This window comes from Myotis myotis, unplaced genomic scaffold (assembly GCF_014108235.1).
Source record: "Myotis myotis isolate mMyoMyo1 unplaced genomic scaffold, mMyoMyo1.p scaffold_m19_p_8, whole genome shotgun sequence".
Taxonomy (NCBI): Eukaryota; Metazoa; Chordata; class Mammalia; order Chiroptera; family Vespertilionidae; genus Myotis; species Myotis myotis.
In genome coordinates this window covers 58493457-58510437 of record NW_023416390.1, presented here as the reverse complement: position 1 = coordinate 58510437, position 16981 = coordinate 58493457, and the positions used below count along the sequence as shown (strand labels likewise).

At 39.3% G+C, this 16981-nt stretch overlaps 1 protein-coding gene across 6 annotated transcripts in view; it reads left to right on the top strand.

Annotated features, from left to right (window-relative positions):
• Nucleotides 1-16981, top strand: part of GPD2 (glycerol-3-phosphate dehydrogenase 2) — a 140086-nt gene that overhangs the window by 20397 nt on the left and 102708 nt on the right. The window lies entirely within an intron of this gene.

The window sequence follows — 16981 nt, the reverse complement described above, 5'->3', positions numbered from 1 at the left end:
AACACACACTCTTGTGGGTCAAAGTTGTCCCAGTGACTTGGGTTAACTGAGGCCAGAAACCTTTGCTCAAGCCTCTTCTGGGGAATGTTTTAAACCCATCAACTGAACTGCTCAGGACAGACAAGAAAGACGCGTCAGCGCTGGGCTCCCTGTGGTTAGCGCCGGACCTCAGGTGAGAGAGAGCCTGCTGTCTTCTGACCTCTGTGACAGGTAACCTGTGGCCTGGACTTAGATCTGTGTTAGATGTTGGGCTTTACAGTTTTTCTTTTGTTTGTTTTGTTTGTTTTTTTTAGAACAAATAACAGTATCCGTTCTGTTTGAGAGAACGTTTATTTTGGGGAGCGATGCTAGAGAAATGACGGAAGAGGCCTGCCTACTGTTTTTTCTCAGGGAAGTGATAGGATTTATATCCCAACCTGTGAGTCTTAAGTGCCTTTGCTTGGTCTGAGACAAGCTCCATGTAAGCTAAAGCAGGGTTATGCCCTGTGTAGATTAGCTGTTTTTGTTCTCTCCTCTGACCCCAGTTTTCTCTATCACCCCAATTCAGCAATGCAAATGTGGGAGCCCGTTGTACGTGCTCAGTAATGGGAGTTGTTGATGGCAGGTGCATTTTGCACCTTGGTATATGATCTCAAATTCTCAGTATAACTTGTGAAATAGATGAGATTTTATGGATGAGAAGACTAAAGCTCATAGTCACAGAGATAGTAAGTGGCTAAGTTGGAATTCAACCCAGGGCTGCCTGTCTTTGATGGCCCCTACACTGACTGCCTCCGGCCGAGAATGTGCTCTAGCTGTGCCTCCTGCAGAGAATGTTCTGTAGCTGTGTTCCTGCATGAGAGCACTGAATTGTCACAAGGTGGGGAGACAGAAGGAATGTTGGCCCCATCTAGGGTGGCTTGTCCTTTCTGTATTGGTGGACTTCCTGGCACAGTGGATGGGTCCCCCCCGGCTGTGTTGTTGGCTGAAGAGTTAACCTTGGGGAACACCAAATTCTAGTAAGTTCCATCAGCTTTGCAGTCACTGATTTTATTAGATGTTGGGATTTTTGATGTTGTGTTAAACTTTAAACCCCTCACTGGATGTAATATAAAATAACATTTCAAGATTAGTTTAGATGTAGTTTAACTTGGGTTTAAATAGTTATTGGGTTGGTGCTCAAGGCAAATTCATTCTAGTTAGTGTAGAGACTGTTCTTCAGAATACGGTAGATAATTTTGTGACACTTTCCAGTTCTTTCTCCAAGATTCCTCTTAAATTATAAAGGCAAATGATTCTTTTCTTTTCTCTGTATGGATCTTTTACTTTAGTTCATTGAAGATGAGAGAAGTTGTATAACAGGAAGATCACTCAAGTAATGGTCAGATGATATGGGATTTAGTCAGATGCCAGCTCTCTGCAGGGTGCTCTTGAGAATTTTTACTTTTTCACTTCTCCCCGCCCCTTCCCCCTACCCCCCAGTCACCACACTGGACTTGTTTTTATTACAAGAATAATTCATGCTCACTTTAGAAATTTTAAGAAAGGATTCACACAAGGAAGAAAATAAAAATGACTTACAACCCTACCATTCAAAGACGAAATGGGTTTTAAACATTTTGGGTATAACCTTCTAGCTTTCATGTGTATGTATGTGTGTATGGGTGTGTGTGTGTATGCACATATACTTAAAAGAAATACACACACACACAGATACTGATTTATGTACTTTTGTTCTCTTCACAGTTAATTTTCTACTTGCCCATCATCTTATCTATATCCAGAGTGTAATTAATGCGGAATGAATTAATTTCTAAGCTATAAAGACATTCTAGAATGTCTAACTTACTTAAGGCTGTCTGCTTACTTGTAGCTCTTCCTTCACTTTATTATAATTATTACCAGTTTACAACTGTTGCTTTTTCAAGTCAGAGTGGGATAAGAGATGCTGATGGCAAACATTTTGGTGGTTAGTTTGGAAAACAGGAACAATGGCCAGAGGCCCTGGAGAGCAAAAGGCCAGGGCTATGGGATCTACTAGTAGAAGTGGTATGACAAAGCAAAAGTACTGATGATCTCAATCTTTTATAGAGGAGACTGAAGTCCAGAGAAGTCTGGCTTTGTGCAGGCCGAGATTGCCTTAGATAGGGTGGAGTATCAAATATAGTCTGAAAAAAACCATGCTGCTGGCAGCTGCCAAACTAATGACCCAGGAAGTAGGTATAAGTGCACTGGGTGAGGTCTGGCCTGAAGGTCACTGGATTGATATTGGAGTCTGGAGTTTTGGCAGGAGTTCTATTAGAAATTTCATTTTGTGAGTCACTTGCCTCCTGAGTGCCTCATGGTAAAAACAGTGTCTCATGGTAAGAACACAGACTGTATGGGTTCAATTTCTTGGGTTAACTTTGGGTTTCATTAAACATTATCTTGAAATTTATGGTTGAGGAGAGGCTGTTGAGTAGAAATTGCTAACGTGCTCTGCTGATTTCCATCAGCGATGTGATTTGACTGACAACAGTGTGAGCCTAGCCCACTGGGGTCTGGTGAATTACATCTGCTCAGCCAGAGTGTTTCTTGAGCTGGAATTGAAATGCATGGCCCTTTAGTTTCCAGTGTGATGCCAACACTCAGGCAATTGACTTTTGCTCTTCAGTCTCCAACAGGGGGAAAATTATGAAATAAAATGGGGAGAGGCCAGGCATACTGAAGATCCAAACCCATAAATATAAATAACTGCAATTAATCATTTGCAGTCTCTCTTGTCTATTAAATCTATACTCAGTGGGTCAGTAAGTTGCACACAGCTCTTTAGCTCTCAGCCTGTGGTTGGTGGGGAATGTTCTGGGAGCGACAGCTTGTTGAGATGTGACCCAGGGTTCTTTTCCAAGATGAGTCCAAAATCAGTTCAAGCTATAATGAGTTGGGGGGGGGGGGGAGTCATTTGCAAACAACCCCAGGCCAAGGGGGAACAGAAATAGAAAAAAGACTTCTGCTGTTGGCATTTGAGAGGCTCTCTCAGTTGACACTTACTCTTCTTTGCTACCAGCTTGTTAGGCCGAATAAGATAAAACAGTCTTTCAAGTGTGTAAGTTCAGTAGATATTATATTCAAAATTATCCTGAGGTATTTGTTTTTCTATTATAGAATCCTGTTTTTGATTGTGGTTTATATTTTGACTATTTTCTCATGCGATTTGTTAACTCTCCTTGGTATGTCCTTTTTTTTTGCTTTCATCTACTCGCTATGAACATGGCTAGTGGTGTTCTTAAGTAAAAAATGACTGTTTTTACTCTTAATACCTTAAGAGGTATTAAGGAATGATCCTCCCTCCCCATCTCCCTCTTTCTCTTCCTCCCTTCCCTCCTTTTTTTTCCTTCCTACAAATTTCACCTTATCATTGCACTGATTAAGACCATCCATTGATTTTATATCTCTGTCTTTTCAGAATAAGTGCCTTACAAGGAAGAAGTCATATGTGACTCAGCACCTGTCTTGCTCTCTGACCTCTCCTGTAACCCGTTATTCCTTTCATTCATTGGGCTGCAGCCAGAGTGGCTTTCAGTGTCCATAGCAGCCAAGTTTGCACACCTGTTTCCTCCTTGTGGAAGGCCCTTCTCTCAGATCTCTGGGTGGCTGGCTCTTCCTCAATTACATTTTTGCCAAATCACCTTCATGAACATTCTATCTAAAGTGGATCCCCCGCTAATCCCAGCCAATCGCTAACCTAATATTCCACCTTGTGTTCTTCATAGCACTTGTCAGTTTCAGAGCACTCAATTTTAAAATTTGTCTACATGTTTAATTTTTGTTTTCCCCAATCTATGAGAGCAGAGAAATCGCCAGTCCCTAGAGCAGTGCTGAGGACATAGCAAGCGTTCAGTAAATCCCAGGTGAATGTATGTTGCAGGACTGAACATTTCTCCTTTCATTTTCCTTACTTGGGTAGGTCCTTCAGTGAAACTTTCCTGAGTACACGATTAAACTCTTGCTTTGGTTATTTTCTTAGAGTTCACCATTGTTATCTTTCCCTCACCAACTACAAGTGTGTTTTTTGTAAGCCAGCTTTTGACAAGGAATTTTGAAGTTTTTTAGGAGTGGCAGATAGATTATTTTTTGGCCAATTTATCTGTAAAGTCTTTAAATCCATGATAGCACAGAAAAATGGTTCTAATTATTTCTTGATCAGAAGCAGACAGCTTTGCCGCATTTTTTTCCCCCCAAGAGAATTTGGGTTCTGTTCAGATGAGATGGAATTGAAATAAGAATTTCCTTTTTCTAATCTTGAACTTGTGCTTGTGTCTGGTTTGAAGTTCTTAATCTTCATACTCTTATGTAGTTGGTGGTGTTTGTTTCATCCATATTGTGTACAGCAAACTTCTAGGTGAACTCTTCTGACCTAGAACTCAGGAAGGAAGGGAGCAAAGACCTTTGAGTAGATAGAGCCAGACTGTTGAAATCCAAATGCTAAAATGCTGATAAGTTGTTCCTCCTGCCTTGCTCAGAATTATTTATTTGTATTTTAAACACAGTTTTAGCTAATGTGGCTCTCATTCTTCTGACCACAGTGGTAACAAGTTAGAAGTGAGCTAGCTGGAGAGCTCCAAGATCAAAAGGGAAAATTACCAGCAGCCTGACGGTTTGGAAGAAACAGGAAAACTTTGTGTAGCAGACAGGAGAATTCAAATGGAATAGGCTGTTGTTTGGGGCCACTCAGTAAAGGGGCTGATACTGTTGTCCCTGTGCTTTCCTGAGGGCACCGCCCTTTGATGGCATAGTTTGATGTTCATTTGGATGGCTCTGAGTCATCAATATTGACTTCATGGGCAATATCTTTTATTTAAGAAGAAGACTATGACTTGTATTTTTGAGATATTTTAATTCAAAGTAGTTTAGACATAAAAACACACACCTGTAAACTTCACTCAAATGTAAACTCTTGCAGGGCAGGAGTTTTGTATATTTGTTCTTAGTTGTACGTTCAGTGCCTAGCACATGTTAGATGGTCTGTCAATAATTAATGAATGAAAGAATGAATTCAAGCCTTATTACCCAATACAGCTAAATAAATAGGACATTAAGATAGTATCACCTTTAATGGGTAAGGTTTTTTTTTGTTTTGTCTTTATTGTGGGTTTTTTTCCTTGTACCTATTGAATGAAGAGAATAATGAAATAATATGAATTTAAAGTTAAAATAGCTCTGGACATTTTCAGAGATACTTTATAGGTGGCACGAGGAACCACACTTTCAAATGATTTGCCTGAAATCACAAAGCAAGCTGGTGGTAGAAACAGAATTACAAGGCAAGTTTCCTTAATCTCACCTTGCTGGTGCTTTTTAAAAATCTTGTTTTGAGAATAAGAATAACATAGAGTCGTTTTTTTTTTTCTTCTTCTTTTTTTTACTTTTTACCTTCTGTAGCAATAGCGGCTCTAGAGACAATATTGAGTAGAATCCTTTTATCTTCTTATGTTCATGCTATTTAAAAAATTTTTCTTACTGTTTTTTAGAGAGGGGGAGAGAGAGAGCAAATGTGAGAGAGAGAGGGGAAGAGAGAGATAGAGAGAGAGAAAGAGAGGGCGAGGGAAAATACTGATGTGAGTGAAAAACATCAATTGGTTGCCTCCTATATGCGTCTCAACCTGGGATTGAAACCGCAACCAAGGATGTGCCCTGACTGGGAATTGAACCTGCAATCTTTTGGTGTATGGGACAACACCCCAACCAACTGAGCCACCCGGGTATGCTGTTTAAATTTTAGAATGTCAAATGCAAGGGTATTAGCTGTGTAATGTTGGTACACAGCTGTCTCATGCACAGTGACTAGACTTGTTAATAGTCTAGGACTTGAATGCTTTCTACTTGGGGTCTGTGCCAGTCCTTTTCAGGAAGAAAAGAAAAATCTAAAAGGAGAGGTTTGAAGAGGATGCCTATTCAAGTGGGGCAAGTAAGATCTTATGACCAAGTTTGTTTTAGCCAAGATGACTAAGGAGGTGGAGCATAGCTTTGCGTAGTATTTTTGCATAGGTGAAGGAAGAACTATTATTTTTTCTTTCCCATTTTGGAGGATGAGGGAATGGAGCATTTATAAGATGTTGTATGATTTGTATTTCATACTTCGGAATGAAATTGTTAGAATCTGTCTCTTCTGTTGCCTGATCCTTATTTCCTTAAGGGTCCCGTCATTTTTCAGGGAGTATAATTGCTAAGCTAAAAATACAATACATGATTATTTTAACTCTAGTACATTTTAGATTTATTTTGCATGATGCTTTATGTGTGTAATTTGGACCTTTGTTGAGAGTTACATCTATACTTGCAGCAGGTTATTAGTTAGATGTGTAGGGGAGTGAATTTTATTTTATTTTTGCTAATCCTCACCTGAGTATATTTTCCCATTGGTTTTTAGAGAGAGTGGAAGGGAAGAGGGGTGGGGGAGAGAGAGAAACAGCGATGTGAGAGAGACACATCGATTGGTTGCCTCCTGCATGAGCCCTGAGCCCTGAGCCCTGAGCCCTGAGTGGGTCCTGGGATTGAGCCTGCATGTGCCCTTGACTGGAATTGAACCTGGGATCCTTCAATCCATGGGCGGATGCTTTTTAAAAAATATATATTTTTTGATTTCAGAGAGGAAGGGAGAGGGAGAGGGATAGAAACATCAATGATGAGAGAGAATCATTGATCGGCTGCCTTCTGCACACCCCCTACTGGGGATCGAGCCCACAATCCGGGCATGTGCCCTTGACCGGAATCGAACCTGAGACCCTTCAGTCAGCAGGCCTACACTCTATAACTGAGCCAAACCCGCCAGGAGTGAATTTTAAATGTAAATTCAGTAGGCTACAGAGGGAAAAAAGCTACGGGATGAAAATTGTGGTTAGCTTTATTTCCTGAAGATATTCTCAAGCTGAAGGAAGTAGAACAGTGTTCTCCCATCCCAGCATACTTCTTGGTCCCTGTTATAACTCTCAGCCATGGTGTGTGCATTAATAGAGCTGTAATAGAGCTATGATCAAATTTAGAACTATTTTTTTCAAAAAATAATGTAAGTAAATTAAATTAACTGAAGTTATTGTGCTATAACTAATTATAAAAAATTATCAGTCATAGTTTTTATTAGTGAGCTCAGGATTTCATGAACTATGTTCAACAAGTATTACCTAAAATGTATTTCTAGTGATAAAAATATAATGCAATTGCAACTGAACTTCTGAAAGAAGTGGTACTTTTCCCTTTTATTCAGTGATAAAAATAATTAGGGAAAGTTAAATCAATTGGCATCAGCATTTTGAAAATTTAAAAAATCCAACTTTTCAAAGGTTTTTATGTTGCAAGGCAGATTCTCAAACCTTCATCTCTGCTACTCAAAAAAAATAAGAGATTTCAGAATAATGATCTTGAGTTTCTTCTTTAAGATTTTTTAAAAAATATTTTTTTTTTGATTTCAGAGAGGAAGGGAGAGGGAGAAAGAGATAGAAACATCAATGATGAGAGAGAATCATTTGATCAGCTGCCTCCTGCACACCCCACAATCCAGGCATGTGCCCTGACTGGGAATCGAACCTGGGACCCTTGAGTCCACAGGCCGATGCTCTATCCACTGAGCCAAACCAGGTAGGGCCTTTAAGATTTTTTGAGACTTCAAAGAAGGATGACTACATTTAGAAATAGTTTTTTTGTTTGTTTGTTTTTTTTTTTGGTTAGTGGTTAGGGTGTTGGTCTGAGGACTGAAGGGTCTTGGGTTTGATTCAGGTCAAGAGCACCTGCCTTGGTTGCAGGCTCCATCCTTGCCTCAGTCAGGGCTCCTGTGGGAGACAACCAATTGATGTGTCTTTCTTACATAGATGTTTTTCTCTCTCTATCTCTTCCTTTCCCTTCCACTTTCTCTAAAAATCAGTGGCAAAAATATCCTCAGGTGAGGATTAACAAAAACAAAACAAAACAAAAATAATAAAAGACATCTGTAATTAAGATCCAGGCCAATAGAAACTTAATTATCTAAAGCACTTCTTTTTCCCATACAGTGGCCTCCCTACTCATTTTGTTGATGGTTTCTTTTGCTGTGCAGAAGCTTTTTATTTTGATGTAGTCCCATTTGTTTATTTTTGCCTTAGTTTCCTTTTCCCTAGAAGATGTATCCTTAAACATATTGCTATGAGAGATGTCTGAGATTTTGCTGCCTAATGGTTTCTTCTAGGATTTTTATGGTTTCCCAGCTAACATTTAGGTCTTTCATCCATTTTGAGTTTATTCTTGTGCATAATGTAAATTAGTGGTCTAGTTTCATTTTTTTTGCATGTATCTGTCCAATTTTCCCAACACCATTTATTGAAGAGACTGTCTTGACTCCATTGTATACTCTTGCCTCCTTTGTCAAATATTAATTGAGTGTAATGAGTTGGGTTGATTTCTGGCTCTCTGTTCTGTTCCATTGATCTATATGCCTGTTCTTGTGCCAGTACCAGGCAGTTTTGATTACGGTGGCTTTGTAGTATAACTTGATATCTGGTATTGTGATCCCTGCAACTTTGTTCTTCTTTCTCAAGATTGCTGCAGGTATTTGGGGTCTTTTTTGATTGCATATAAATTTTTGGAGTGTTTGCCCTAGAATTGTGAAATATGCCATTGTTATTTTAATAGGGATTACATTGAATCTACAGATTGCCTTGGGTAGTATGGACATTTTAATGATATTAATTCTGCAAATCCATGAACAAAGAAAGAATATTCTTCCACTTGTTTATATCTTCTCCTGTCTCTTTTTTTTCAACACCCTGTATTAACTGACTTATTTGCAATGGTTGTTGACCTTGTTCTCTCTCTCTCTTTTTTTGGTGGCTTTTATTAAACTGATTTGAACTTCTGGAACCAGTTCAACCCTTCTCTGTGCCAACTCCTCCTTCTGTCAAGTTTCTAGGCTCCTGCCCTGCTTTGAGCTGAGGAATGGTCCTGGGCTAACCTCTTCTCAGTCCTCTGTAGCTGTGTGTTTGACCCTGAAAGAATATACCTGACCTAACAGTGCTCAGGGAGATTAGGAGGAAGCTTTTCCAAAGTACTTTCTTGCTAGAAGCTAGAACCAATACATATTACATATAAAAAAAAAAATACATATTACATATATAATGTTTGTCCTCTTTCATTTTCTCTTTGTTTCCTGATTTTTGTTACTTTTTGTGTCTTTATGGAATCCTTTTTCTTTGATTATATACTCCCCCTCCCGCCCCCCCCAATCTTTGGGTTGGGCCCTTCTGGCTTGGGATTTCCTGGGGGAAATTGATTGGAATAGAACATGCCTTTCCTAAAGCAGTCTGTCTTTCTGATAGGGTGTGAAAGGCAAGGACAAAGCTAGGGTTTGGATGCTGAGCCAGGAATGTGTGATTATGTAGCTGTAGCTTCCGAATGAGCCACAGTCCAAAATTTTGGCCATTCAGAATCTGAGGATCCATTGTATTTCTAACTTTTCTGCTGACTTTTACTGGGTTCTTTCATTTAGCTTGTTTTATCAGGAAAATATTTTTCTCAATAGCTTCAGAAGAGGTTGTCATTGTTGTGTTTGTGGCTTTAAAAATTAATTAAATAATTTATTTATTTATAATAAGGGAAAGGCGACTAGAAGGTGATTAAAAGATAAATGTGGCTACTATTTCCTCGTGACTTAGTATATTCACTTATTTCTATTGGGATAATCTTTTGAGGATAACCCTTGGGTCAATTTCCTATCGAGATTTGGCCTAAGTTCTTTCTTACAATGTTTCAAACAACCCAAAAAAGGACAAGTAAGTTTTCAGTTTATGGACTAGGACTTCGCTCTTTTTCCAAAGAAGAGGTTGGGGGCCTCTGATGTTGACTATTTTGTTCATTTATGTCTGACAGCTTTCAAAAAGCATGTGTGTTTCTGCAGGACCACATGCTGCCATGTGAGATGTACTAGTATGTGTGTAGAAGTGCCTCTCTGCTTCTCTGGGGAGAATTCCTTTACGGTTTTGACAGTGTAGTGTCAGCCCTGGGGAAAGAGAAGGTAGTACATGGTGTGCTTTGATACTGTGTTAAGCACTTTATCAGCATGTGCTGGGTATGCCTAAACCAGGATGTTCTTTCTTGTAGAGAAGTGTTCACAACATTTGCTGTCACACCAATTGGAATGATAAAGGATTTGCTTTGTTGAAGCATGTTTAGTTCAAAACACCCAGAAACCTTGGCTTTTATAGTTAAAATGAGGCTGCTGGGTGGGAAGGTACTTTAGAGCTCACCCCCTTTTGTTCCATTTTGCTGGGGACTTGCTGCAAGTTCCTTGGTTGCATAGGACTTCCTCTGTTGAGGTCCCGCACCCTTATTTTGTAAGATTCCTATGACCATCTCCTGTAAGACACTGATTTTGTATACAGGTGGACCTTGAGGCCTGGCCCTTTCAGTTGTACCTTCTGTGGGTTAGATAGAGTGTTATGACTCAAAGTAGATGAGGGGGCGTTTTTCCTGCACAGCTATAAGGTAAGTGCCTGCACAATTGAAGTATAAAGAGCTTCTTGCTAGTTTGAAACTGCACATGCTATGTAAAGGGCTTCATACTTGTAGATTACATCCTGGTGTTTTCATTTTATGTTTTTTATTTTAGTTATTTTTAAAAATATTGTTTATTGATTTCAGAGAGGAAGGGAGAGTGAGAGAGAGATAGAAACATCAATGATGTGAGAGGATCATTGATCGGTTGCCTCCTGCATGCCCCCCACTGGGGATCGAGCCCACAACCCAGGCATGTGCCTCAAACAGGATTTGAACCATGATTTCCTGGTTCATAGCTCAACACTGAACCACTGAGCGTTCATTTTATATTTTAAATTCCTCACTCACCTGGATTTCTCAGTGAATGTGATCAGAGTGGCATGGAATCCTTTATATCTTGCTAGAGAACACAGGTCCCCAGGACTGCAAGGCTTATGATTGAAATGACTCTTCTGAAAATGGTCTTTGAGCTATACCTCCTCCTCCTCTCTCCCCTCCCCAAGCAAACACTGACTACTCTTGTAAAAGATGAGAAGAAATATGCTTACATCTATGCTGGCAAAAGACTCAAAACCCTGAGAAGTCCCAGTTTCTCTTAAGTTAATGAGAGCATGAAGATTGGAAAGGAAATTGCTATTTCTACACCAGAGGTCCAAGGATAGGAGAATTTTTGTAAAGGTGAAGGCCCTGGATGGATATCCAAGGAAGAGTGATAAATCCATATGGATGGATTTTCATTTATGCTAAATTAAGAGAGAGGCTAGGGCTGTAAGATAGGGAGAGGAGTTTGTGAATGCTATTTCAAGAATTCAGGGGCCAGGAATTGTGCTCTTGTTCTGGAATAAATTTGCTGGTGCGTGGTTGCTGAAGGGACCCTCAGCCTTTTTTTAGTGGGTGGTTATTTCTTGATTTTAAGTTTAAAATGTGTGGTTTAATCATTCAAATATATGATTTAGCTGGGAGAGTAGCCTTCTATCTGAATAGGAGGCAGAAAGGGTGAGCATTCAAGGAGTATTTGAAATAGGATCTGAGTAGTTATTCTTGTTGGTGTCACTATTTTTTTAAAAAAATATTTTTATTGATTTCATAGAGGAAGGGAGGGGGAGGGAGAGATAGAAACATCAATGATGAGAATCATTGATCAGCTGCCTCCTGCATGCCCCACACTGGGGATGGAGCTCACAACTCCAGCATGTGCCCTGACTGGGGATTGAACCACGACCACCTGGTTCATAGGTCGATGCTGAACCACTGAGCCACCTCGGCAGGGTGGAGTCACTGTATTTTTAATGGGACTCCTAAAGGACAGCTAAGAATTAGGTTGAGCCAGGTAAATTGCAGGTTTATATAAAAGCAGGGGTTAACAGACTTTGAGGAGTGGCAAACCCAGTTTTTGTTTGGCCCAAGTACATGAATTGTGTAGTTATATCTGTAGCTCTGGCAGAAGATTCCTCAAACCATAGCTTCACCTCTGACTACTCCTGTGAGTTTGAGACCCACCTGTCCATTATTTTTTTTTTTTTACTGTTTTCTCTAAGTTGGTATTCTATCAAGATCTCAAATTTCTTTAATTCCAAACTAAGCTCTTCTCCCTTAAACCTACTTCTCTTTCTAAAGCGTAATAGTGTAATGTTGAGGGCAGCCCCCAGTTACCAGGGTAAAACCCCTTGTGGTGTTAAGTCTCTTTCTGCTTCCTTTGTAAGCAGGTCCTGCCCTGGTTTCTAATTTGGTGCTGCCATTAGATTTCTGCAAAGCATCAATCTCTGCATTTTGAACTTTTGAAATAGTCTTAAGCCAGGCTCTCATTCTCTCACATGGGGACTATTTCATTGCCTGCTATTGGTCCCTCTGTGTTGTAAGCTCTTTGTTTCCTTCTAAGAATTTTATGGTTTCGAGTCTTATGTTTAAGTCTTTTTTGTTGTTGTTGTGTAAAGGGAACTTTTTTGTTGTTGTTGTTTAAAGGGAACTCTCACATTTTTATTTATTTTTAATTTTTATTTTTTGTTAATCCTCACTCGAGGATATTTTCCATTGATTTTAGAGTGGAAGGGAGAGGGAAAGACAGAGAAATATTGATGTGAGAGAAACACATCGATTGGTTGCCTCCTGCATGAGCCCCCACCAAGGTCTGAGCTGGGGAGGAGCCTGCAACCTATTTATGTGCCCTTGACTGGAATCGAACCCGGGACCCTTCCATCCTCAGGCTGACGTTCTATGTACTGAGCCAAACCGGTTAGGGCTGTTTTTAAGTCTTTAATCTATATTGAGTTGATTTTTGTGTGTAATGCAAGATAGAGATCCAGTTTCAATCTTTTGCGTGTGGTTGTCCAGTTTTCCTACCACAATTTATTAAAGAGAGTATCTTTTTCCTAATGGAATATTCTTGACTCTTGTGTCAAAAATTAATTGACAGTATATTTGTGCATTTATTTTTTGAGCTCTTTATTTTGTTTCATTGATCTCTGTGTGGTTTCATGCCAATGCCATACTGTTTTGATTACTATAGCTATGTAATATAATGTGAAATCAGGAATTGTGTTACCTTCAGCTTTGTTCTTTCTCAAGATTGATTTGGCTATTGAGGGTCTTTTGTCTATCAGAGCATTAATAGCACTCAATATATAGCACAATTAGTTATAAGACAGAGTTACAAGACAGACTTTGATATTTAATCCTCCAAATTGATTGTGATCCTCTTCAGGGTAGTTGATACACCCATATATATATTTAAATGAGTATCTTTCATTTAGGGTTTTGTTTAGTTGAGCTGGTGTTCTCCTTGCAAGAGTTAGAGGGCTGGCACTGGTCTATGCAAATGCAGGAATCACTCCTGAGTCAGTGTATTTGTGATTTAATTCATGGGCTATTAAATATGGACATCAGGCTATGCTGACTAAGCTAATTTTTTTGTTGTTAATCTTCACCCAAGGGTATATTTTTTTTCCATTGATTTTGTTAACGTAAAAAAACCATTGAATCCTGTAAAGAATTTTTGTGAGTTTATTTGAGCCAAACTGTCGACATATGCCAGGAAGGAGAACCTCAATGAATTGAGATAATGCTCCGGAGAATGGTGGGGTTACATCTGCATTTATGCATTGCAGTCCAAGGAGGAACATAAGTGGGTTACATGAAATTCATTGGTGATAGATTAAGGAGGAGGGATAAAGCAAAGCAGGGAAACCCCTGGGATTGGATAAAAAGTAAAATGATGGACACATACGTAGGTGGGTACAGGAACAATTAACATGATGATGAAGGGATTTGTGGTATCTGTCGTGGGGCCCAGCACATTTGGTTGTGCCCCAGGGGCTCCAGATACAGGGAAGTCACAAGTTACCCAGACATTTCCAGGGTATGTTATCATAGATGCAAAAAGACAGATAGGCTCAGTTAAGGTAAAGGTTGACCTTGTCAGTGAAGATACTGGCCTAGGACATAACTGCCCACCATAACTGCTTTTAGTTAAAGTTTAATTTCAGACCATCCTTTGTGGTTACTTTAGGTCTCTGAGTTTGCAAGACTGCCATGCAGGCCTTCCCTGAGCTTGTCAGGTCAGCATGTGGCCCCTTTCGTCCACAATTTTTAGAGAGTGGAAGGGAGGGGTACAAACAGAAGCATTGGTGTGAGAGACATATCAATTGGTTGCCTCCCGCATGCTCCCGAACCAGGGCAGTAATCGAACATGCAACTGAGGTACGTGCCCTTGACCAGAATCGAATCCGAGACCCTTTAGTCCTCAGGTCGACGGGCATTCTAACCACTGAGCACTCGGCGGGGGCCTAAGCTAATTTTTTTGGATGATTTTTCTACCTTGATTTTCTCACAAATTTAGTTGCAAAATGTAAAAATTTATTGATATTCTTGTTCCCCTTGGCTAAGTTACTGGTTGCAGCTTTTACTTAGAAGGAAACATCTTTTCTTTTTCTAATAAGTGTGCAAACTTTTCTCCTTATAATGGAATGTAAATGGGTATAAGTACTCTGGAGCATGTGGTTTATATTTATCTGGTTTTACATTTCTTTCAGCATTGAAATAAAGTCCTTACATTATCTGGCAGAAGGTTACCAGTAGATATTTTATCAGAGGGCTCTTCACTGCCTTAGTCAAGGGACTGTACACTTTGAGGGAGTTTTGACAATAGGACTTTCCTTTGGGAGTAACAGAAAAACCTGGGGTGTCTCTTTGAGAACAAAGGCAGGGCAGAACCACCCATGCTTAAGAACATAGACTAAGCTGTGGTTTTGTCACTTACTAGGGAGTGGCCTTGGGCAAGTCCCCTATTTCCTCTTTTATGAAATTAGGTTGTTGTAAGGTTGATGTGAGCTGATATATATAAAGAATTAAAAGCATAGTACTTACTAGATTAGCAGATAATAAATGATAAATATTAATCATCATCATTGTCTCGTCGTCATCATCATCATCATCATCATCATCATCATCATCTTAGGAGAGCCAGGTTAAATTGACTGATTCTGTGCTGTGTGTGTGTGTGTGTGTGTGTGTGTGTATGTGTGTGTGTGTGTGTACGTGCGTGTGTACTTTTGTTTTTGAATTACCTGTAAGAGTGATTTACTCATTACAACTAGCTAGATGATCTTATGGATGAATTTGATCACAATAGAAATAATGATTCCCTAAGTATAGATTATCTTATGAAATTACTGAAAAAAGAAATTATTGATTATAGTCAATATTATTACTAACTTTGCAAAATAATGTGTTAATGCAGTTTTTTTTTTTTGTTGTTGTTAGTATTAGTGGCTCATTGAAAAAATCCCATGAAAATATGCCACTTAGCAAGGTTTGGCTTCAGACAAATGAAATTGAAGCCGTATAATGAGGTGAACAAGGAATACAGGAACTTAGACAACTGGAAAAATTGTCTCCAAAATTAACTGGCTGAGTGGTCACCTTTGCTGAAGTATTTTCATTGACTGTATTATATGACATCCCTCAGTTGGCTGTATTGATGTGTGGTCTCCTTTCTGAGGTCATAAATGACATTATCAACAAGACAGAAGCAATGAAACTGAGCTAAAGTCAATCAGCTATAAAACACATCCAAGGAACCACCAGGCTGCTGTTGATATGGGGAGGGCAGATACATACATTGTTTAGGTAAATAAAACTAGGTCTCTATTGTCTGTCCCTGCCTGTCAGGGGGACCCAGTTAGCCTGGATATCGTATGTTATCTTGTCTGGGCTGCTAGGGTTTCTGTTGTGCGATCGGCACCCATGTGAGCATTTACAGCAGTAGTAGGAACGATGCTGGTGAGCTGTAACAAATGGATGCTTTCCAAATTGGCTAAATTATGGTTTCTACATCAGAGAAGCCTGGGACATTAGGTTTTGTTTATGGTTGACTGAATGATGAAGGGAGGCGCCTAGTCAGCATATACCAACTGTTGTGCACAACTTGGGAGAGAGGGGATGGTTGATGGAGAGAAGGGACGGTCAAGAAGATGCCTCCAGTAGCAGATAATGTATGTATGCCTGTGAAATAGTTTTTTTGGTGAGAATCTTAATAATAAAGACGAATCTTAGACTTTAGGAGTTTGTCAGAAGGAATGAGATCAGAGTAAAAATAAAGTTTTAAGAAATGCCAACTTTTATTTTAGTAGATAACTTATAGTATTCCAAAATAAATTTTCTGTGGAATCATAGTTACCAACTGCACTGTGGTTCTTTGCTTTAGGACCCAAACATTTTAGCTGCCATAATTTACATTGAGATGATATGTATTCTTTATTATCCTCGGTTAAAACTGACTTTATATCAACTACTTTCTTGAGGCAAGAAATATCTGTAGAGTATAAGGTGTGTCGTCTAGACAGGTCAGACCTCCGCCCATTCAGGAAAATAGGGTAGTGACTTCCCTGAAATATGTGGGTGTGTCAGCTCCTTTTGTGAATAAGTCTCAGGCAGGTACTATGGACTGTAGGTTCGAATTCTTCTTAGGTGATCACACAGTATTATCTTTTTTTTGTTTAACAGAATAAAAACTGGCAAGAGGTTTTTTTTTCCCCCCAGTGGAATTTTTATTTTTATGCTTTTTATTTATTTTATTTTATTTTTTTGCTTTCTGAAAAGTAAAGAATATTTGTCTTTAAAAAAACTTAAAAAAAATACCGTGAGTCTAATAGCAGAAATATTTTTACAAAAGGTGAGAAGAAAGACAGTCAAAAGCTAACACGATGTAAGACTTTAGAAAAACAGTGGGCACAAAAGAGTACTTGGTCTGGAGGGTTTTCCCTTGAAATAGGGTGTCAGGCAAACTCGGCTAGAGGTAACTTTTTAAAGTTTCCTTAGTGGAAGGAGCTACAGCAGTGTTCAAACTGTCACTTTGTGAAAGGATCAAGGCATGGCTTCCTGGGCCTTTTTGTCTGCAAAGTGTAGACTCTTTTAGGGATAGAAATGTAAGTGTGTGGGCTTTGGGCTCTACTGAGAACTTCATTAGGAAGGGGAAAACTCAGGGAGTTGTACCACAATGTGAATT